The following is a 23,135-nucleotide window of genomic DNA, read 5'->3' as shown; positions in this document are numbered from 1 at the left end:
GTGGAAGACAGTGTGGTGATTCCTCAAGGATCTAGAACCAGAAATACCATTAGACCCAGCAATCCCATTACTGGGTATATACCCAAAGGATTATAAATCATTCTACTGTAAAGACACATGTACACATATGTTTATTGCAGCACTATTTACAATAGCAAAGACTTGGAACCAATCCAAATGCCCATCAATGATAGACTGGATAAAGAAAATGTGACACATATACACCATGGAATACTATGCAGCCATTAAAAAGAATAAGTTCATGTCCTTTGCAGGGACATGGATGAAGCTGGAAGCCATCATTCTCAACAAACTAACACAGGATCAAAGAACCAAACACTGCATGTTCTCACTCGTAAGTAAGTGGGAGTTGAACAATGAGAACACATGGACACAGAGAGGGAACATGGCACACTGGGGCCTGTTGGGGGGTGGGGGACAAGGGGAGGGAGAGCATTAAGACAAATACCTAATGCATGTGGGGCTTAAAATGAAGATGACGGGTTGATGGGTGCAGCAAACCACCATGGCACATGTATACCTATGCAACACACCTGCACTTTGTTCCCACATATCCCAGAACTTAAAGTAAAATTTTTAAAAAGTAGGCAAAAGACATGAAAAGACACTTTTTAAAAGAAGACTTATATGCAGCCAGCAGGCATATGAAAAAAAGCTCAATATTACTGATTATTAGAGAAATGCACATCAAAACCACAATGAGATACCATCTCACACCAGTCAGAATGGCTATTAAAAAGTCAAGGCTGGGTATGGTGGCTCACACCTGTAATCCAAGCACTTTGGGAGGCCAAGGCGGGTGGATCATGAGGTCAAAAGATCAAGACCATCCTGGCCAACGTGGTGAAACGGTCTACTAAAAATACAAAAATTAGCTGGGCATGGTGGCGCATGCCTGTAGTCCCAGCTACTCAGGAGGGTGAGGCAGGAGAATCACTTGAACCTGGGATGCGGAGGTTGCCGTGAGCCAAGATCACGCCACTGCACTCCAACCGAGACAGACTCTGTCTAAAAAAAAAACAAAAAAACAAAAAACAAGTCAAAAAATAACACATGCTGGTAAGCTTTTGGAGAAAAGGGCACATTTATACACTGTTGGTAGGAGTGTAAATTAATTCAACCATTGTGGAAGGCACTGTCGCAATTTCTCAAAGAGCTAAAAACAGAACTACCATTCAATCCAGCAATCCCATTACTGGGCATATACCTAAAGCAATATAAATCATTCTGCTCTAAAGACGCATGCATGTCTATGTTCATTGCGGCACTATTCACAATAGCAAAGACATGGAGTTAACCTGAAGGTCCATCAATGGTGGACTGGACAAAGAAAATGTAGTGCATATACACCATGAAATACTACATAGCCATAAAAAATGAATGAGATCATGTCTTTTGCAGCAACACGGATAGAGCTGGAGAGCATTCGTCTAACCAAACTTACACAGGAACAGAAAACCAAATACCACGTATTCGCATTTGTAAGTGGGAGTTAAACATTGAATGTATATGGTCACAAAGAAGGGAACAACAGACACCAGAATCTACTTGAGGATGGAGGGTGAGAGGAGGGTGAGGATTGAAAAAGTACCTATCAGGTATTATGCTTCTTTCCTGCATGACAGAATAATCTGTACATCACACCCTCGTGACATGAGTTTACCTATATAACAAACCTGCACATGTACCCCTGAATCTAAAATATAAGTTTAAAAAAAATAAAGAACACAGATTCTTTTTGAAAGTGTTGCCCAAGAATCACTATCAATAATAATAATCCAGGTGATTCTGATGCTCAGGCAAGTTTGAGAATCCTCCATCTAGAAGACTTGCTATACTAAGGAAGAATATCTCCTGAGATTCACAGGAATAATTCTCTTGCCTTCAGGTGAGATTATAATCCATTTTTTTCTGGGTTGGTTTAGATATTAAGGACACAGAATCTACTACGTCTTTTAAATATAGAAAATTCTTCCTTATAGCTATTTTGAATCCTGTATGTCACAGTTTAAGATTTTTCTTCTGTTTCATCCTGAAGGAAGGTGAAAAACAGTTTGGATGTTTCACATCAAAATATAAAGTCTATATGCTCTTAAATCTCCTTTGATTATTTTTCTAGGTTAGAAAGTCCCATCCTCTTTCATCTTTCCTCATGTCTCATTTTGCAACTTTTTACATCATCCTTATAGGTCCAAACCCTCTTTCATGTACTTACAAAATTGAACCCATTTTTCAAAGCCTAAAAAAAGTCTGAACAATACTTTAAAAAACTTTTCTAGTAAAATTTCAGGGTTAAGAGTCATGAATAGAAATTGTCATATGTCTTGAGACTGAACAATTCCATTTCATTTATACAGGATCATCAAGAGGTAACTAAGGCCCTTGGAACCAGATCCCTGCTCTGTGAAATACTTGTGATAGAACACAGCAGTAGTTCTCAAACTTTAGCATGCATCAGAATTGCCTGGGAGGACTTATTATATATGGATTGCTGGGACTGACCAACCTTCAGAGTTCCTAATTCAGCATACCTGGCTGGAGCCTAAGCATTTATATTTCTAATCTGTTTCCAGGTGATTCTGCTGCTGCTGGTGGTCCAGAGACCACACGTGAGAACCACTGGACTAGGGAGATCTTGTACATCATAGACACATTGGTTTCTCTTGACACAGAATGGATCTCAGAAGTCAAGTGTAATTTTGCAGATTTGGACACTATGGTTTAAGGAAGCCAAGTGACATTGCTTGAGGCCATGAAGCAGAACTAAAAGCTCTCTGCTCCCATCTCAGAGCTTGCTGATTCTACATTACTCTGTTCAGCCAGTCTCTGTGCTCATGACTCCCATGGTCCCAACAACGTTTGAGGTCTATGAATGTTTCCAAAAGTTAAAGATAGGTCTTTAACTTCTCAAAAAATGATTTTAACCATTCTGCATAAAAATCTTTCTAAAATGTATTATATTCTTCTGGACCTCACATAGACTATGTAGGACATACTTGAACCCATTTTTTTTCAATGAGTGCTCACTTCTATGGTGGGAAGAGTAGGTTTGGTAGGGGAAGGGCAGATACCAAGAGTTCATTCTAGACATATTAAGTTTGAGGTGTATATTAGGTGTCCAAGTTAAAATACAAGCAGGAGCTAGAGAATATTGATCTGGAGCTCAGGGGAAAAGTCTAGACTAGAGATATTAATGTATAAGTCATTAGGATGTAAATATAATTTAAAGACCTTTGTTGTACTACATTATCTAAAGTCTGAGAAGAGGTAGAGAGGAGAAGAAATACAAGGACCAAGCCCTTAGGGCACTCCAATATTTAAAGATTGGAAAAATGAGGAAAAATCCACAAAGACCAAGAAGGTAAAGGCAGAGAAACCAATATAACCAAACCAATATGAGAGCAGGTTGGATTTATAGTACAGCGGCAGATAGTGTATAAATATATAATTGCCAGACTTTGGGGCTTCAATTCAGATTACATCTGTTTTCTCAGTGAAATAGGAAGCAAGTCAATGAACAAGAATATAAATATGAAATGAGACCAGTCAATATGGCTGTGTGTTTTTCTCCAGCCATATTCAGTTGTATGGGGGGCAGGCAGGGACTAGACAGTTATGTTCAACTTTCTAAGTTAAATCTAGGAAAATATAGGAAAGTAGTTGATAGACAAGGGCATTGAGGATGTTTGCCAGGGAATTATTAAAATTTAATGATGTAACTAAAGCTGGTTTAAGAGGGAAGTAAAGACAGAAGAGGTTAGGGGGAATGAAAAAGCGGTAGAATCAATGAGTATCAGATTACTATGCTTTAAGCCAGAAATGTCACTAGAGAATACCGAGTTAATAGAGTTGTTTCTAATTTTTTGGCAGTAGGTGAGGCATTACCTATAAAAACTCTGAAAATGCTATCCTTGCTTCTATTGGTTTTCAGCAGCATTTTTTCTCACTCACTGTTAAGCTTTCAGGTTTCTCTATTCTGCCACTGCTCTCCCTTTGTCTACCCCTCTTCTCTCCACCTACCTCCTTCCCCAACCCTCATCACATACCTAGTCTTACTTTCTGCTTCCAGTGGGCCATTGAATGAGAAAATGAATTATTAGAATTGTGTGTAAGAGTAAATAGGATTCTGAGAAGTCGGAATCAGATTCACAAAGTGTTTGACAAACATTCAAATTTCTCATCAGAAGTCACTCGGAGCTGAGATGCTTCCTATCTTTTATGTAGCAATATTCCGAATAGTTACTTTACTAAATGAGTCATTTCTCTGAAATCAAATCTGTAGTTGGATCCAGGTTTTCTATTTGCTGAATGAAAAACCTTGGGTAAGCCACCTAACTACCCTCTGAGCCTCAGTTTTCTCATTTGCAAAATGAAGTTTCCTAAAACTACTTCTTCCTCTAGATCATAAGCCTACTAAAGGTTAGGGCCATGTTTTATATATTTTTGCATATCTATTGCCTAATGTAGTATTTGGATTATAAAAGATGTTCAATACTGTAAAAAAGTCACTAAATGAATGAGAATCTCAGAAAAAATGTAAGCATTTTAATAAGTAGCAAAACTACATGCAAATGAAGTAAACAGTAAACAATGTCAAGCAACAAATGGTACTCCAAGCTCTATTTTTAGAGAGGGAATACAATTGATTCTGTGAGGCATTTACTATAAGGTAAAAGAATGAGGTCATGTGGGAAAAGGCTAGAGTGCTACCTGAAGGTACATATTGAGCCAGCACACTCCTGGGTATATTTCCCATTTCTCCAAATACCATGTGTGGTAAGCTGAACCATGGCCCCCCAAGATGCCTTCATCCTAATCTCTGGTGCCTGTGAATATTATCTTATATGGCAAAAGAGACTTTGCAGGTGTGATTAAATTAAATATCTTGAGATAAAGATGTTATGCTGGATTATCCAAGTGGGCCCAGTGTAATCATAGGGATTCTTTTAAAAGGGAGGCAGGAGATGAGGGAGACCAAAGGTGATATGATAACAGATGAAGAAGGATAGGGAGAAAGGGATTTGAAGATACTATGCAGCTGGCTTTGAAGACACAGGAACATGGCCATGAACCCAAGGATGTAAATGGCCTCTAGAAGGTGGAAGAGACCAAGAAATGAATTCTCCCCTAGAGTCTCCAGAAAGAACCAATCCTGCTGGCACCTTGACTTTAACCCAATTAAAATGTATTTCAAACTTCTGGCTTCCAGAACGATAATAAATCTTCATTGTGTTTGTGGTAATTTGTTACAATGGCAATAGGAAACTAACGTGCATGTTTTCACATAGAATTTAAAAGAGAAATCATGAAAATTTCATTAAAAATAAAGATAAATATATGTGACTCTCTTGCCAGCGTACTACAAATGCCAGTTGGTTTTAGCAAATGCAGTTATTTGACTGAGGATAATTTTGAGAGAGAAGACACTTTGGAAGTGGAATAAAAATTATTCTTCATATTTTAGGGTAGAGGAAACATAATTAGGTAATGGATAAAACTCGCCAGGGCACACTCAAATAGAAAGTTTCTTGCCTTTTTTCACTACCTCCTCATGGGATCAGGTGATTCTCTCCTACAGTGCACTTTGGGACAACAAGCCTTTTCCTTTATCCTTCACACATTCTCTTATTCTCTAACAGGCCATCTCAAAACTGTTTAGGTGGCAAGGACATTAATGACCATTTTGTTATACAAATTATACCTTTGTAAGTAGACAGCATTTCACAACTTAGCATACTAATCAGGTTCTCCCAGCCCCCTCTAATTCAGTTCCACTCTGCTGGACTATGCCATTTTTAATCCTACCCCTCTGTACTGAACACTAGACAAATCCTTGAGTTGGTGGAAGATAAATGAAAGAAAACATGATGAACCAACCAAAGCAGAAAAAGTGATCAGAGAGCACCCCAGGCCTAAAAAATCAAGGTCCTCTCTATAGACCCAATTTAAAGTATGTGATTCAAAATTGTTGTTGCTCAAAATGACCGAGCTAGTCTCAAGAGCTTTGCTAATGACTTTGCCATCTGGGAAGGCAGAGAACTTAAAAGATAATTATTTTAGGGGTGAGGGACTAGCACAAGATTACAAGAATATCAAATGTAAATGAAAAGCTTTGGCCATAGCAAACACTGACAAACTGTCCACAGGAATAGCTTACCTAAAATCCAATTAAAACAGTAAGGCCCCTTATTTAATTGCCCTTAAATAGGAAGTCCAACCCCTAAAATGTATGCCTAAGGGTGACAGAACTCTTCACTGAAACTTCTCCTGTAAGGAACTGCAAATCACTCTACGGATCCCAGAGCAAGGACATCATCTAGTGTATGAGCTTCCCTCTAGAACTCACTTATACTGGGAAATGGATTGGGATGGTGAAGTAGCTTTGAAAACCCCTGCTTACTGTGGTAAACACTTAAGCTGGTTAGGATACAGTGAGGACTACTTACCCCTCACAAGGAGACAACCAGAGAGGTTTCAATAAGCTCTTTCAAATACATTAAGGACCCACAAGCCTCAATAGAAAGTAAAAAAGACAACATGCAGAATTTTTGCTATCTGTTCCTTGAAATGATAAAGTGAAAGTTACTCCTTTTATAATAATTTAGATGCAGGTCAACTCCATGTTATCAAGTCATGAACATTCTGTAATTCTGTAGAAACTACAAAAACTGAAGGAATATTGACCTGAACTTTTTTGGTGGGGAGCGGTGTTTCTTTAATTCTTCTTAGCACCTCTTTAAGAAATTTTCCTTCTCTATTCAATCTGTTTCATGGGTGAGGCTGGTGAATAAGAATCATTTGCTTCATTGCTCTAGTAAGCCTGTGTTTAAGGGATGATGTCTAATCTGGTGTATACGCTAGAGTAGGACAAATATTTGGAGTCATTATAAGTTGTTCAAACCCTCTCAGCATCTGCTATATTGCTTTTAAATATAATGTGTAACAACACTTGCACTTCCTACCTAGGCAGAATAATAAGGACAATATTTACCATTTTCTATGGAAAAACCAATATAACCAGTCAAAATATATGAAACAATATTTTTTAAGATACTGGATATTAAGGAACAGAGAAAAAGGGTCCCACAGATACAGAAAATGAGTAAGGTGAGCCCTACAATTACCTCAGATTTCTGCCTTGTGAGAATTGCCAGTCCATAGCACATGAAGAGAAAATCCAGGTAGAGTTCAGGGGACTCCCTGAGTTGAAGAGACAAAGCTAAGAGTCCAGGGAGACCAACGTAGCTACAGTTCACAGGACAGAGAACCAGGAAGTACACAGCTGCACAAAGGAAGAAGTCCAAGGACTAGCAAAGTGTCCCCCTTGAGTATTCATTAGAGTACTGATCAGTGCATGCATGTAAAGAAACTAACCAAGCTAGGGAAACAACTACTGGAAAAGTTTAATTAGAATAGTACGTGGCAATTACACAGGACCTGGAAGAGTATCTGCCCTTATCACCATAGGAAAATGTGAAAATTCACAATGAATTAAGAAGAGTACACAGGATAGTCTTGCCTCTGTGGAATAATTAGTAATAGATCAAATAATACTCTGGTCCCATGTAACAAATCTTAAAAGTCGTATGCAAGAAGATAAACTGTTTCTAAGTAACATAACCGCATGCCAAAAGAAAGCTCAAATATACTTAGAAGAATTCAAAAAATATCCAGTACCCAGAAAAGTAAAATTCACAATGTCTGGCACCCAATCAAAAATTATCAGGAATGCAAAGAAGCAGGAAAATTCAGTCCATGGTAAGGAGAAAAAGCAGTATATTGAAATTGACACAGAACTGACACACATGTTTGAGTTAGCAGACAAGGATATGAAAACATTTACTGTAACTGCATTCCATATGTTCAGAGAATTATGTAAAAACATAAAAGAAATTTTTAAAAACCTAATCAAACTTCTAGTGGTGAAAACAAAAATGTCTGATAATAAATACACTGGATGAAATTAGCAGCAGATAGGACCTTACAGAAAGAAATACAAGTGAATTTGAATACACATCAGTGAGCTATGGAGCAACTTCAATCAGCCTAATGTAGATGTATCTGAAAGAGAGAAAAGAAAATGCAAAAGAGATACTTGAAGAAATAATGGTCATTTAAATAACTGATGAAAAATGTAAACCCAAATATCCAAGAAGCTCAATTAATTCCAAGTACAACAAATATGAGGAAAAAAACTGTACCTACAAAGGCAAATCATAATCTTTGTGAAGATTTTTAACTACTAATTCAGTGATATAAGATCATATAGATATAAAGACTAGAACTATCTAAATTGTTTGTTTCTTCTGGAGGGAGTTTTAGTAATTTGTGTCTATCAATCAAAAAATTGGTCCATTTTATTTAAGTTGTTGATCTGTTGGATTCTACCAAACATGAAAGGAAGAAGTAATACCAATTCTGTACAAACACTTTTAGAAAAATTGAAGAGGAAAGAATATTTCCCAATTTATTATTTGGTTTTAGTATTATTAGGATTCCAATCCAGAAAAAAATACATAAAGAAAGATAATGATAAATCTAATATTTATAAACAAAGATGCAAAAATTCTAAACAATGCTTTATCCAAACAAATGCAACAATACAACACAAGAAATAATATATCATGAACAAGTGAGGTTTGCTCCATGAATGCAAGGTTTGTTTAACATAAAAAATCAATTTATGTAGTTCACCATATTAAACTATAAAAACTAAACCATATATCACCTGAATAGATTCAGGAAAAGCACATGACAATATCCACATCCATTAATAATCAAAACTCTCAATAAACTAGGAACAGAAGGAAACTTTCTTTACTTGAAAAAGGGAATCTATGAAAGATATATTGCTAATATCATCCTTAATGGTGAAAAATTAAATGTCTTCCCCTCAAGTAACAGAAGATAATAAAAATGCCCACTCTACCACTTCTCTCTATTATTATACTGGAGGCTGTACCTAGTCCATGAAATCTGGTAAGAAAAATAAATGAAAGTTATCCAGATTGGAAAGGAAAAAATAAAACTGTATTTGTTCACAGATAATATGGCAGTCTATGAAGAAGTCATATAGAATTTATGAAAATCCTACTAGAACTAATAAGTGAGTTTAGCAAGATTATAGTATACAAGATTAATAAACAAAAATAAATGGTATTTCTATATACTAGAAACAAAAAATAAATTGAAATAAAAATATCATTTACAATTGCATCAGAAAATATGAACTATTGGAGGATAAAGCTGACAAAAGATTTACAAAACCTATACACTAAAAGCTATAAAATATTGCTGAAATTAAAGAAGACCTGAGGAAATGGAGAGAGATATTGTATTTGTGAGTAGAGAAAATCAATATAGTTAAGACATCAAATCTCCCCAAATTGATCTATAGATTCAATGGATTCAAACTGCCAGCAGACCCTTTTAAAAAAATAGACAAGCTGAGTATAAAATTCATATGAAATTGCAAAGAACATAAAATAAAACATCTTTGGAAGAGAATAAAGTTTTAAAGTCAGGACTTATTTACAGCTACATAAATCATGACAGTGTGGTATCTCATAAAGATATAAAAATAAATGAATGAAAAATAATAGAGTTCAAAAATAGATACACACATATATAGACAACTGATTTTCTACAAAGATTTCCAAGGCAATTCTGCAGAGAAGGGATACTGTTCAACAACTGGTTCAGGAGCAGTAGAATATTCAAATGCAAAGTATGACTGTTATCACACTTTTTATCATATGTATAAACTCAAAAATGATCACAGACCTAAATGTAAATACTAAAACTATAAAACTTTCTGAAGAAAAAAGTAGGTGAAAATCTTTGTGACCTTGGATTATGCTAAGATTTCTTAGGTAGGAAACCAAAATCATGATCCATAAAACAGGCCCCCAAAAGTGATAGATTGTACTTCATGAGAATTAAATATTTCTGCTCTTTGAAAGACACTGTTAAGAACATGAAAAGACAAGTCATGGAATGGGAGAAAATATTTGCAAATCATACATCTAAAAAAGAATTAGTATCCAGTATCTATAAAGAACATGTAAAACTCGGTAGTAAGAAAACAAACAACCTAATTTTAAAAATGAGGAAAGATTTGAACACACACTTCATCAAAGATATCTGTGTGGCAAATAAGAACACAAAAAGATACTCAATATCATTAGTCATTAAGGAAATCCAAATTAAAACCACATCACTAGACACCTATTAGAATGTATAACATTAAATAGACTGACCATACCCAGGATTGGTGAGGATGTGGAGGAACTGGAATAGCTGATGGAAGTGCAAAATGACGCAACCATTTTAGAAGACAGTCTGGCAGTTCCTTAAAAAGTTAAATATACACCTACCATGTTATTTCTACTCCTTCATAGAAATGAAAGCATATATGCATACAGAGACTTGTACACAAATATTCATAGCAGGTTTATTTGTAATAACCAAAAACCAGGAAACAATCCAAACATCCATCAACAGGAGAATGGACAAGCAATGTGCGTTATAGCCATACAATGGGCTACTACTCAGGAATAAAAAGAAATGAAGTCTTGATAAATGCAAAAATAAGGATGTATCTCAAAATAATTATAATGAATGAAAGAAGCCAACAATAAGAGAACATGTACTGTATAATTATATTTATATAAAACTCAAGAAAATCCAAACTAATCTATAGTAAAAGATCAGTGGTTGCAAGGGGAAAAGGAAGAGGGAGAAGAGACTGCATGGGTGAGAGAACACTTGTGGGTGACTGACGTACTCCGCTCTGTTGATTATGTTGGTGGTTTCAAACATATATACATTTATCAAAGTCTATTAAATTGTGTACTTTAAATACCTGATGTTTATTGTGTGTCAATTAAACTTCAATACAGCTTTAAAAATGATCCATTTTTCTCAATTGTTTACCTGCCTTTTTCACTGCTGAAAATTGAACCTTAATTAAATATTTGCTTTCTGTCCCCTATTTCTCCCAGAAACTTACCTTTTGTTTAAAATTCTAAAAAAAAGAATGACTCCAGCTCACAAAGATCTTGGGGATGTTACCAGTGCCACTTAGCTGTTGATTAATAGTATTTCCAACTCTCAGTTTTATGTTTCACTGACTTTTCATATCAAGCTAAGCAAAGAACTATAAGTTGATTATTACAGAAATTATGGTAGATATATATCTTCCTTGGGCATAAAAGGCACCAAATTACACTAATTTTTTCTGGAAGACAAAAACTTTCTGTATATTATTTCCATTCACCCATTATTCATAAATTCAAACAAGGGATAATTATTGAATGCCTACTACATGCTAGACACTGTGGTATTGTTGAGTGCCTACTACATACTAGATAGGTACTATGCTCAATATTTAGTCCTTAAAACTCTTGCATGTAGGTGTTTATTATTACCAATTTATTGATTAGCAAAGTGAGAATCACAGAGGTTAAAAACATGCCAAATTTTATACTACCTAGGACACTGGAAATCTTGGAACAGTGACTTTTTTAACAAAAAAATATATAATAAAAAAATCTCTTCCTCCTAGTCATCCACAGGTATTTCTCTGGTTCTCTGGTTTGGTAGAGATGAGTATTTGTCAATTACATATTCACACACACACACACAAACACACACACACTCACACTCAGTTTTTGTAAGGGTTTGAAATATTTTTAGTTTTGTTACTTTATTCCCATTCACCAGGACTATTTTCATTCATTTGAGACTCTGTAGTTTTAAGGTTGTGTCTGGCTTCCAACCTTCCCCTGTGAAGTGAAGGTCCCAAAAATATAAAGGAGCCTGGTTAGCAAATGTCAGTAATGCACTTAAAAGGAATTGGGATATAAAAGGAAATTGAAAGTTGTTATTCTTCCTGTAATAGAAGAATTGGACTGAAATGTTGAATTTTCATTAAAACCTTTCATTGGTAAAATGGGTTACTGCCAAAGGGTCTAAACAACTAGTGTTTTAGTGTATGGTAAATAACACTATACACTAACATAACACCTGAACAGCATGAGGTGCAGGTATTTTTCAAAGTAAAATAAGATTGGAAGCAAAGGGGTCATGCACCTTGCAGTAAGGTGAGACATCAGTTTTGCCTCATGGGCTGTTCAAAGGGACACAGCAGCTATGAAGAAGGGGAAGCTGGACTGGAGCCACATAATATATGCCTTAATTTCATTCATGGAACAGACTGAGCACAGAGCAGATGGCCCTTTGATGAATGATCAGAAAGGAAGTCCATGGATGCCATAGAAAACAGGAAAATACAAAATGTTTTTAGGGTACCATGTGTCAAGAAGAGCTCCAGATGAGATGAGATGGTTAGTTCCTTCTTCTCACCCTTAGATCAAAATTCATCAAGACATTGCAATTGGAATGAGTGGTCAGTAAAGAGACAAATAAACAATGGTTAATGGATGGAGTGAATGTCCTCTTCATCAGGTTTCCTTCCTTGGCACACAGACCTACATTCTCTCTTTTTAGAGCCTTTGTCCCTACAATTTCTATTCTCTGAAAGCCTGTCCCTACTTCTTCTGCACAATCTGAGCTTACCTGTCCTTCAGGACTCTGCTCAAATTCCATATTTCTTTAGTTTTCTCAGCCCATAATAATTGTTTCTTCTTTATTCCCAATTTGCTCATAGTTTGTATCAACCATTGTTTTTTAACTAATAATAAATGCAGTAAATGATATTATTTTTATATAATCCTAGCAATCAGTAACTTGAGGTCTGAGCTATCTTTACTAAACACACTAAACTTCTCTTGCCTCACACAGTAGTTAGAATACAGCAGATGTGTGACTGTCTTCTTTATGCCAATTAAGGGCATAATGTACATATCTTGTCATATGTGAGACTTTAAAAAAAATAGCAAATCCTTAGCCCCAGAGAACACACTGAAGTTTGAGAAGCACAGCTCTCAGAGAAAAGCTTTATGGTATGCCCCAGCTATTTGGAAATTATCACAAGATTCATGCCAGGTATTTAATATCCAATTACCAAAGGCATACAGAAAGAGGCCATTTGGAGTCGATGGTGGAAATAAATACAGCAGTACCCCCTTATCTCCTGTGGCCCTTTTCACAGTTTCAGGACCCATGGTCAACGAGGTCTGAAAATAGTAAAGGGAAAATTCCGGAAATAAACAATTCATGAGGTTTAAATCACATGTCATTCTGTGTAACATGATGAAATCTCACATTGTTCCACTTTGTCCCACTCCAGATGTGAATCATCCTTTTGCTCAGCATATCCACACCTACCCACCCATTAGTCACTTAATAACCATCTCGGTCAGCAGACGGAAAAAACAGTATCTACAATTAGCCCTGCATATCCACAGGTTCTGCATCCATGGATTTAACCAACAGCAGATTGAAAATATATATATTTTTATTATACTTTAAGTTCTAGGGTACATGTGCACAACGTGCAGGTTTGTTACATATGTATACATGTGCCATGTTGGTGTGCTGCACCCATTAACCCATCATTACATTAGGTATATCTCCTAATGCTAAAATACAGTATGACAACTATTTATATAGCATTTATATTGTATCAGGTATTATAAGTAATCTAGAGAGGATTTAAAATATATGGGAGGATGAGCATAGGCTATATGCAAATACTACACAACTTTACATAAGAAACTTGAGCATCTGTGGATTTTGTTATCCACAGGGGTCCTGAAAGCAATCCCTTGCAGATACTGAGGGGCGACTGTATAGGGTTTGGTACCATCCCTGGCTTCAGACACTCATTGGAGGTCTTGGAATATCCTCCACAGATTAGAAGGGACTACAGTATCTCCAAACTAGAAGCCACTGACTTTGGCCTTCCTATTATTCTTGATAATGTTCTTTTATTCATTAGGACTTTCTTTAGTTGGTAGCAACAGAACCTCTAACTGGCTTGCGGAAAAAGAAAATTCCTTCATTCACAAAGCTCTAGAGCATACATGAGCAATTCACACAACTGAAATGAGAGATACAAGAATCAGAGCCTCAGGACTTTTAGCCAGACACTCAAAGCCACAAGATTTCTTCTGTCTCTGTCTAACAATTGTCTCCACTTGGCTTCACTTTGCAAGCAAATTCTCTCCACACTTCTGCTAGCAGCCCCAGGTTCCTATCCTCCTGTCTTGGAAATCTTAGAGAATATGTTTAGTTCCAAGGAAGGATTATGAGTGATTTTTCTTAGGTCATGTACCCATCCTGGATCCATTCACTGTAACTAATGAAATGGAATACTGTAGGTAGACTTGAGCTACCCACCTTTCCACCCTTTAGCCAGGGAACAATATTTGTAACAGGAAAGGAGGAATAGAAAGTTTATTATTCCAAGAAAAATAATAATTTTCACAGTTCGCTCTGAATGTGGCATGTGTTGTTGGATGATAGGTAAGAGAGTTCAAATTGAGAGGGATTTGTGAAATCGTTGAAGTGAAGGAAGCACTTTTACTTATATAAGCCTTTATCAAAATGTTCTCCTTTGAGCCAGGCTGGGGACATTGCACTGCTCTCTTCCTGGATGTCACCTCCATGTTGAAGACAATAAAATTTCCCAAGATTCTGTGAGCCAGGTGAGTCTCTAAGTTATCCTGAAACCCCTAGAATCCAAACCTATTAAGGAACAAGGTGAAGTAATTTTGTTAGTGATGCCTGACAACAGGTTATCAGGATGATTCCAGAAAGAAATATATGTCACTACCTTGAAGGTGCTATAAGTCCTACAGAACCGACATGCAGGTCACATGAAGAGCACTAAGGAAACAAGCATCATAGGGGCACCATTCCCTTTGATTTGTCACACTGATTTCACATCTGCTGGAGAAAATATAAAGGTAAATCCAGGGAACAGTCTTATTTTTTGTTCTCATTTCCTGAAAAACTTGTTGCCACCATCACATTAAAAGACGGCAGAAATTCTAGAGAAAGTATAAATTTCTTCACAAAATACTAAGATAGTTCTGTTTTTCAAATTTCTTTTTGCAAAGATAAAAATCATTCCCAACTGATTGAATATCATTGCTGAGAACATTAATACAACTATAAGTTCATCTCTGTAATTTGTATCTGAAAAATGGGCATCTGATTATGTTTGTTTATAAGTATATACAAGAAAAAAGCAACTAGGAAATTCTGTCTTGCACTTCATTGGGGACCCACTCTGCTTTGAAGAAGCATCTTAGCTATACTATAGAGCCCCTGTATTGTCTGTTACTCTGCTTCTTGGTTTCCTGGATAGAATCTCTAGCTCACGCTAAATTATTACATTTTTAACTGTGCTATAAACATCAGTTTGTCAGTTGAGATAGTTTTCCAGCCTCTAGACACATGTTCAAAGTAAAAACAGGCTGGGGGGAATTATCTGTTATGGGTTTACTCTTACCTGAATGGGTCTCCCAGGAATGGATTACTTTGGTGTTTAGCATTCCTCTTTGGGGTCTACTTTCAGAGGTTTCTCAATCTGGCTCCCTTTATTATCTCAGTAACCCAGAGTTTTCAAAGTTTTCTATTCAGAGCTTTCAACTTTGTTAGTTTCTAAGAAAGTTTAATGCCTACCCACCACCTGCATCTTTTCCCTCTGGGTCTTTGCACCAGGAGACAGATGCGGTGTTAAATAACTACTCCATATATCAAACAATGATCCATCCTTGGGACTCTCCAGTGCTCTAAATCACAGACTACACTGAGCAACATGTAAATGGCCACATTTTTCTTCATTAGTCAACATGAATAAAATGAATGTCTCATTTAAGAAAAGTATTCAAGCCTAAAAGCCTCAAGAATCAGAAGTCATGATTGGAAACTAGATCTAGAAAGATTGAAAAGGGAAATAACTAGTAGACATTGATTTTTAAAAATCTCCAATTTCCATGGAGTAGCCTCCAGATTATTAAAAATTCTTTTTAAGGGAGTCAAGCTCAAATGAGCTATTTCCAAACTCCTTTCTCATCCCTTCACAGGAAAAAAAGTAGTTTTCCCATAATGTGAACAAAAGTCCCTTCAGAGTATTTTCCCCCTTCCTTTACTGAAGTATACATGTGCATTCATAGATCGTCTCATAAAAAAGAAAGAAGTATACATGAAGTATGACTGTACAACTTAAATATTCTCAAAGTAAATGCATCCATGTCAATGGGGAAACAGATAAACAATGAGAACTCATCACAACTCCCAGAAGCTCCCTTGCATGTCTTTCTAGTTATTATGCTATACCCCAACTCCCAACAAAGGGGAACAACAATTCTGACCAAAGATAATTTAGGCTTGTTTTTGAAATGTATACTCCTGTTCAACATATACCCTTTTGTGACTTGTGTCTTTCGCTCAACATTTCGTTGAGTGAGATGCATCTATGTTGATGCATGCAACTGTAGTTTGATCGTCATTGCTATTTACTACTTCATTTTAGTACTTCATTGGTACAGCAAATTTAGAAAACTGATACTATGTATTAAAGATGAACATATATATTCTCTATGACCTAGCAATTCTACTCTTATATATCAACAGATGTATAACTAATTATGTATCTGTTGATATATATCTGTTTTTAAAAAGTACATCCCTATTCAATATATACCATTTTGTGTCTTGCTTCTTTTACTCAACATTACATTGAGTGATTTTTATCCATGGTGATTCATCTAACTGCAGTTTGATTACTGTCATTGTTATTTAGTACTCCATTATATACTGAAGGACTATTTATTTATTCATTCTGTTATTATGTACATTTGGCTTATTTTTTGTTGAACTGTAAGTGCTGTCACAACAAAGGGTTTATCTGAACTCAGTGGCAGCTCTGAAACTGAATGTTCCTTCAGAGTTTTACAAGTTGGAGCTAAAAGTAGGGCTTTTATAACCTCCATTCATTAGAGAAAGGCTTCCTTGGAAAGGTGGTGTGACATCAATGAAGGAATTCCAAGAGAAGACAGACAAATAAATGCTTTTATCTAGCAGCACTCCTAGCAGCTAGAGAAATAATTAGCCTTTCCACCTCAAAGCGGGGTATGAAAGTGAAGTCTGGCCATGTAGCACAGAATGCACTAAAAATCCTTACCAAACACACAAAGATTTCCAAGAAAATTCTTAAGTCAACATTTGCCAAAATTATGAGGTCACATGTCTCCATCATATTATGGTGAAAAAAAAACTTACCAAAGGGACAACTAGAAACCTTTATAGAATAAGTTTCTAATTGTAACCCAAATGATAGTAGGCATAAATGAAGTCATCGATATTTTAAAACTCAGTTTTTGACTGGGGGTGGTGGCTCATGCCTGTAATCCCAACACCTTTGGGCATGGTGGCTCATGCCTGTAATCCCAGTCCCTCATGCCTTTGGGAGGCTGAGGCAGGCAGATCACCTGAAGTCAGCATTTTGAGACCAGCCTGGCCTACATGGTGAGACCTCGTCTCTACTAAAAACACAAAAATTAGCTGGGTGTGGTGGCGGGTGTCTGCAATCCCAGCTACTCAGGAGGCTGAGACAGGAGAATCACTCGAAGCTGGGAGGTGGAGGCTTCAGTGAGCCGAGATCACACCATTGCACTCCAGCCTGGGCAACAAGAGTGAAACTTCGTCTCCAAAAAAAAAAAAAAAAACACCTCAATTTTTAAAGAACTTTTCTTTTTCTGCTCCTGGGTACTTTAAGCCTCACAATTTCTCTCAGTTGTTTCTGTAAAATCCCAAGAGAAGTTTTTCTGTGTGTGAGACATCAGTAGGTTCATACATTTCTTTGACAGTATCTTTGTCAAGGCACTCCGCATTTGCGTGTTCTGACAGTGCCCTGTCCTACCAGGCAAACCAGTCTGTGCTGATGAACATTTTGTCCCACAGACTGCTAGACCTACATTATAATACGAAGCACAGAGAGAGGTCTTCTTTCCTATTCTATGTTGCCTTTTGTCACTGGGCCCCACAGCAGCTCTGCTTGTGTGCAGAGTCCCCAAAAGCCTTTCTGGGAAATAGATCCTGAAGTTTGGTCTATAGTATCTCCACAAAAAGGCTAAAAACTGTTAATTAGCCCAGACGGAAAAGAAAACATCATGCCATTGTCCTGGCCATTGTTGTTCACCCTGACTTTTGCTCTCACTCCTAACTCCTCTCTCTGCCTCCTACACAAAAGCCTATACATATGGGCCCTCCATATTCATGGATTCTGCATACCTGGATTCAAATAACCACAGATAAAATATATTGAGGAAAAACAATAAAAAATAACTACGATAATAAAAATAATGCAAATTTTAAAATACAGTATGACAACTTTTATATAGCACTTACCTTTTATTGGGTATAAGTAATCTAGAAATGATTTAAAGTATAGAAGAGGATGTGCATAGGTTATATGTAAATACTATTCCATTTTATATAAGGGACTTGAGCATCTATGATTTTGGTATCTATAAGGGGTCCTGGAGCCAATTCCCCACAAATACTGAGGGACGACTATACTCACATCAGTTCATGCAAACAGATACTTGCAGAGATCACAGGTCCATCACAAGCCACCAGACTATGAATCTCGGTTTGCTCTCACCAGGGAACCCTGCCACACTATTAGCAGAATCTTTCAAAATGCTTACTGTTAAAACATTTGAGACACATATTTTTTAATTCCTCTATCTTAAAAATTTTATTTGTATAAATATGTAGGGGAAAAGCACAGTTCTTTTACATGGATATATATTGTACAGTGGTAAAGTCAGAGCTTTTGTGTGTCTATCACCTGGTTAATGCACACTGTACCCATTAAGTAATTTCTCATCATCCAACCCGCTTCCATTCCCTACCCTTCCAGGTCTGCAGTGTCTATCATTCCACTTGACACCCATGTGTACACATAACTTAGATCCCACTTATAAAATTCATAAAAGCATGGAATCATAAAAATCACACTTATACATGGTTATAGGCAGAATTGTGCTCTGCCTCCTCCCACCCCCAAATTTACATGTTGAAATCCTGATCCCCAGTATCTCAGAATATGACTATTTAGAGACACAAGTCTTTAAGAAGTAATTGTGTTAAAAGGAGGCCATGAGGGTGGGTCTTAATTCAATATAACTAGTGTTCTTATCAGACAGTAGAATATAGACACACATAGAAGGATAAGGACATGGAGATACAGGGAGGAGCAGATAGCCACTACAAACAAAAGACAGAAGCTTCAAAAAAAAGACAAACCTTGCTGAAACCTTGATCTGGAACTTCTAGCCTCCAGAAATCTGAGAAAATAAATTTCTGTTGTTCAAGCTTCCAGGTCTGTGATACTTTGGTATAACAGTACTAGCAAACTAATACATACTTTTTATTTTTTGTTGTTGTTATTTTTCTTTTTTTAATGGAAGTACGTGTATTTTAGAGAGCTCTATATTGCTTGGTAAATAACTTGTATTTAAATATGGGGTTTGATTGTATTTCTTTAAAAGGTGGGCATTAGTGGGAGGCTGAGGAAGGACAATCGCTTGAACCCAGGAGGTGGAGGTTGCAGTGAGCCGAGATCGTGCCATTGCACTCCAACATAGGCAAAAAGAGTGAAACTCCATCTCAAAACAACAACAACAACAACAACAAAAGTGGGCATTATGACCTTGATGAATATTGTAACCATCTTTTTCTTTTTTTTTTCTTTTCTTTTTACACTTTAAGTTCTGGGATACATGTGCGGAATGTGCGGGTTTGTTACATAGGTATACACGTGCCATGGTGGTTTGCTACACCCATCAACCCACCATATACATTAGGTATTTCTTCTAATGCTATCCCTCCCCTAGCCCCCCACCCCCAACAGGCCGCAGTGTGTGATGCTCCCCTCCCTGTGTCCATATGTTCTCATTGTTCAACTCCCACTTACTAGTGAGAACATGCGGTGTTTGGTTCTCTCTTCCTGTGTTAGTTTGCTGAGAATGATGGTTTCCAGCTTCATCCATGTCCCTGCAAAGGACATGAACTCATTCTTTTTTATGGCTGCATAGTATTCCATGGTGTATGTGTGTCACATTTTCTTTATCCAGTCTATTGTTGATGGGCATTTGGGTTGGTTCTAAGTCTTTGCTATTGTGAACAGTGCTGCAATAAATATACGTATGTGTGTGTGTGTGTCTTTATAGTAGAATGATTTATAATCCTTTGGGTATATACCCAGTAAAGGGATTGCTGGGTCAAATGAAATTTCTAGATCTAAATCCTTGAGGAATTGCCACACTGTCTTCTACAATGGTTGAAATAATTTGCACTCCCACCAACAGTGTAAAACTGTTCCTATTTCACCACATCCTCTTCAGCATCTGTTGTTTCCTGACTTTTTAATAATCGCCATTCTAACTAGTGTGGGATGGTATCTCATTGCAATTTTGATTTGCATTTCTCTAATGACCAGTGATGATGAGCCTTTATTCATATGTTTGTTGGCTGCACAAATGTCTTCTTTTGAGAAGTGTCTGTTCATATCCTTCGCACATTTTTTCATGGGATTGCTTTTTTCTTGTAAATTTGTTGAAGTTCCTTGTAGATTCTGGATGTTAGCCCTTTGTCAGATGGATAGATTGCAAAAATTTTCTCCCATTCTGTAGGTTGCCTGTTCACTCTGATAATAGTTTTTTTTTTTTGCTGTGCAGAAGCTCTTTCATTTAATTAGATCCCATTTGTCAATTGTGGCTTTTGTTGCCATTGCTTTAAGTGTTTTAGCCATGAAGTCCTTGCCCATGCCTTTGTTCTGAATGGTGTTGCCACGGTTTTCTTCTAGGGTTTTTATGGTTTTAGGTCTTATGTTTAAGTATTTCATCCATCTTGAGTTATTTTTTGTATAAGGTGTAAGGGAGGGGTCCAGATTCAGTTTTCTGCATATGGCTAGCCAGTTTTCCCAATACCATTTATTAAATAGGGAATCCTTTCCCTATTGCTTGTTTTGTTCAGGTTTTTCAAAGATCAGATGGTTGTAGATGTGTAGTGTTATTTCTGAGGCCTCTGTTCTGTTCCATTGGTCTATATCTCTGTTTTGGTACCAGTACCATGCTGTTTTGGTTACTGTAGCCTTGTAGTATAGTTTGAAGTCAGGTGGTGTGATGCCTCCAGCTTTGTTCTTTTTGTTTAGGATTGTCTTGACTATATGAGCTCTTTTTTGGTTCCATATGAAATTTAAGGTAGTTTTTTTCTAATTCTGTGAAGAGTCAATGGTAGCTTCATGGGAATAGCATTGAGTCTATCAATTACATTGGGCTGCAGTATGGCCATTTTCATGAAACTGATTCTTCTTATCCATGAGCATGGAATGCTTTTCCATTTGTTTGTGTCCTCTCTTATTTCCTTGAGCAGTGGTTTGTAGTTCTCCTTGAAGAGGTCCTTCACATCCTTTGTAAGTTGTATTCCTAGATATTTTATTCTCTTTGTATCAATTGTGAATGGGAGTTCACTCGAGATTTGGCTCTCTATTATTGGTGTATAGGAATGCCTGTGGTTTTTGCACATTGGCTTTGTATCTTGAGACTTTGTCAAAGTTGCTTATCAACTTAAGATTTTTGGCTGAGATGATGGGGTTTTCTAAATACACAACCATGTCATCTGCAAACAGAGACAATTTGACTTTCTCTCTTCCTATATGAATACTCTTTATTTCTTTCTCTTTCCTGATTGTCCAGGCCAAAACTTCCAATACTATGTTGAATAGGAGTGGTGAGAGAGGCCATCCTTGTCTTGTGCCGGTTTTCAAAGGGAATGCTTCCAGCTTTTGCCCATTCAGTATGAAGTTGGCTGTGGGTTTATCATAAATAGCTCTTATTATTTTGAGATACATGCTATCAATATCTAGTTTATTGAGATTTTTTAGCATGAAGGGATGTTGAATTTTGTCAAAGGCCTTTTCTGCATCTATTGAGATAATTATATGGTTTTTGTCATTGGTTCTGCTTATGTGATGAATTACATTTATTGATTTGCATATGTTGAACCAGCCTTGCATCCCAGAGATGAAGCCCACTTGATCATGGTGGATAAGCTTTTTGATGTGCTGCTGGGTTCAGTTTGCCAGTATTATATTGAGTATTTTTGCATCAATGTTCATCAGGCATATTGGCCTGAAATTTTCTTTTATTGTTGTGTCTCTGCCATGATGATGCTTGCCTCATAAAATGAGTTAGGGAGGTGTCCCTCTTTTTCTATTGTTTGGAATAGTTTCAGAAGGAATGGTACCAGCTCCTCTTTGTGCCTCTGGTAGAATTTGGCTGTGAATCCATCTGGGCCTGGGCTTTTTTTGGTTGGTAAGCTGTTAATTATTGCCTCAAATTCAGAAAGTGTTATTAGTCTATTCAGGCATTCAACTTCTTCCTGGTTTAGTCTTGGGAGGGTATATGTGTCTGGTAATGTATCCATTTCTTCTAGATTGTCTAGTTTATTTGCATAGAAGTGTTTATAGTATTCTCTGATGGTAGTTTGTATTTCTGTGGGATCAGTGGTGATATCCCATTTATCATTTTTTATTGTGTCTATTTGATTCTTCTCTTTCTTATTTATTATTCGGGCTAGCAGTCTATCTTGTTAATCTTTTCAAAAACACAGCTACTGGATTCAATGATTTTTGAAGAGTTTTTTGTGTCTCTATCTCCTTCAGTTCTGCTCTGATCTGAGTTATTTCTTGTCTTCTGCTAGCTTTTGAATGTGTTTGCTCTGGCTTCTCTAGTTCTTTTAATTTTAATGTTAGGAAGTCTATTTTAGATCTTTCCCACTTTCTCCTGTCGGCATTTAGTTCTATAAATTTACCTCTCAACACTGCTTTAGCTGGGTCCCAGAGATTCTGGTACATTGTGTCTTTGTTTTCATTGGTTTCAAAGAACTTATTTTTTTCTGTCTTAATTTCGTTATTTACCCAGTAGTCATTCAGGAGCAAGTTGTTCAGTTTCCATGTTGTTCTGTGGTTTTGAGTGAGTTTCTTAATCCTGAGTTCTAATTTGATTGCACTGTGGTCTGAGAGACTGTTTGTTATGATTTCTGTTCTTTTGCATTTGCTGAGGAGTGTTTTACTTCCAGTTATGTGGTTGATTTTGGAATAAGTGCTATGTGTTGCTGAGAAGAATGTA

General features: G+C 36.7%; 1 pseudogene; it reads right to left on the bottom strand.

The window, feature by feature from the left end:
• The window catches only part of LOC736271 (HAUS augmin-like complex subunit 4), an 86,110-nt pseudogene that overhangs the window by 60,996 nt on the left and 1,979 nt on the right, over positions 1-23,135 (bottom strand).

The sequence above is a fragment of the Pan troglodytes genome, chromosome 1 (genome assembly GCF_028858775.2).
Source record: "Pan troglodytes isolate AG18354 chromosome 1, NHGRI_mPanTro3-v2.0_pri, whole genome shotgun sequence".
Taxonomy (NCBI): Eukaryota; Metazoa; Chordata; class Mammalia; order Primates; family Hominidae; genus Pan; species Pan troglodytes.
This window is presented reverse-complemented; position numbering and strand designations above follow the sequence as displayed.